This window comes from Aplysia californica, unplaced genomic scaffold, assembly GCF_000002075.1.
Source record: "Aplysia californica isolate F4 #8 unplaced genomic scaffold, AplCal3.0 scaffold00261, whole genome shotgun sequence".
NCBI lineage: Eukaryota > Metazoa > Mollusca > Gastropoda > Aplysiida > Aplysiidae > Aplysia > Aplysia californica.
Genome location: NW_004797531.1, coordinates 874,169 through 875,409, shown reverse-complemented (window position 1 = coordinate 875,409; position 1,241 = coordinate 874,169).

The following is a 1,241-nucleotide window of genomic DNA, read 5'->3' as shown; positions in this document are numbered from 1 at the left end:
CTAATCCTTACTATTGTCATTTTCCTCTACTTCTTTTGTATGTTTGTTACTCTCTTGTGACCCGCTATTTCCGGGGTGCCTTGATAGTTGAAGCAGAACTTGTGCTGTTGAGGCTAGAGAGGTGAGCAGAGTAAGTCTGATTCCCTGTACTGTAAAGACTTCTCTGTTGACATCCACCCCTTGGTGCTCATATGACCGTATGCAGTTGCGAGTTGCGAGCGCCGTAAAACCCTCTACTATAATAATAAAAAATAGACATTTGAAACACTTTGTTTTGCTTCTCGTTTTGCTAACTAAAATATGATTGTATTCGAACACAAATATCATATTTGTAGATCTAGATCAAGTTTCCAAGACTCTCCATCCTTTTGTCTTGGTGATTTCGGATACGGACTTTGAAATCGGAGGTCCAGAAAAATCAATAATAATATGTGACTAGAGTCTATATATACGTGTGTATAAAATCTATGTTATAATACCGCAGATCTGTCACTTGATGATGATGATGATGATGATGATGATGATGATGATGATGATGATGATGATGATGATGATGATGATGGTGATGATGGATGATGATGATGATGATGATGATGATGATGATGATGATGAGTTTATATTATTATTATAATTCATAGGCTGTTTATGTTACTGTGGGCTGAATTGCAAGCTGACTCGGCAATTCTGCGAGATGTCACAAGTCAGCAGTTTTCACAATAGTAACAATATTATAGCTCCAGACTTGGCTCTGTTTTATTTCATTACATTTCTTCTTTATCTACCATTCGTGAATTTCGCATTTCCATTTTTTCCCTGACGCTTCAACCATTTCATGACAAGGTGCCAGAAATGATTGAAAAACAAACAAAAGCGACGTATCTTTGATGAGTTGCTCGTTTCCTTCTTAAAGCTTTTTTTACTCTCAAACAGAAAAATCGTTGTATGTTTTAGCGATTGGTCATATAATATTATTATATGAGATACAGTTGTTTTTTTGTGGGTTTTTTTACAAATATTATTATTCTGAAGGTTGTCATACTATGTTCTTGCATTGATACGACTATTGTGATTCACACAATCAAATCTAATTGGAATAAAATAAATGTGTTTACTTTAGCAACCCAGAAACGTTTTTTGTGTGTTTTTGTTGTTGCTGAGGTGCAGATAGCATTTGCCAATGGAGAGAGATGGAGAGAGAGAGAGAGAGAGAGAGAGAGAGAGAGAGAGAGAGAGAGAGAGAG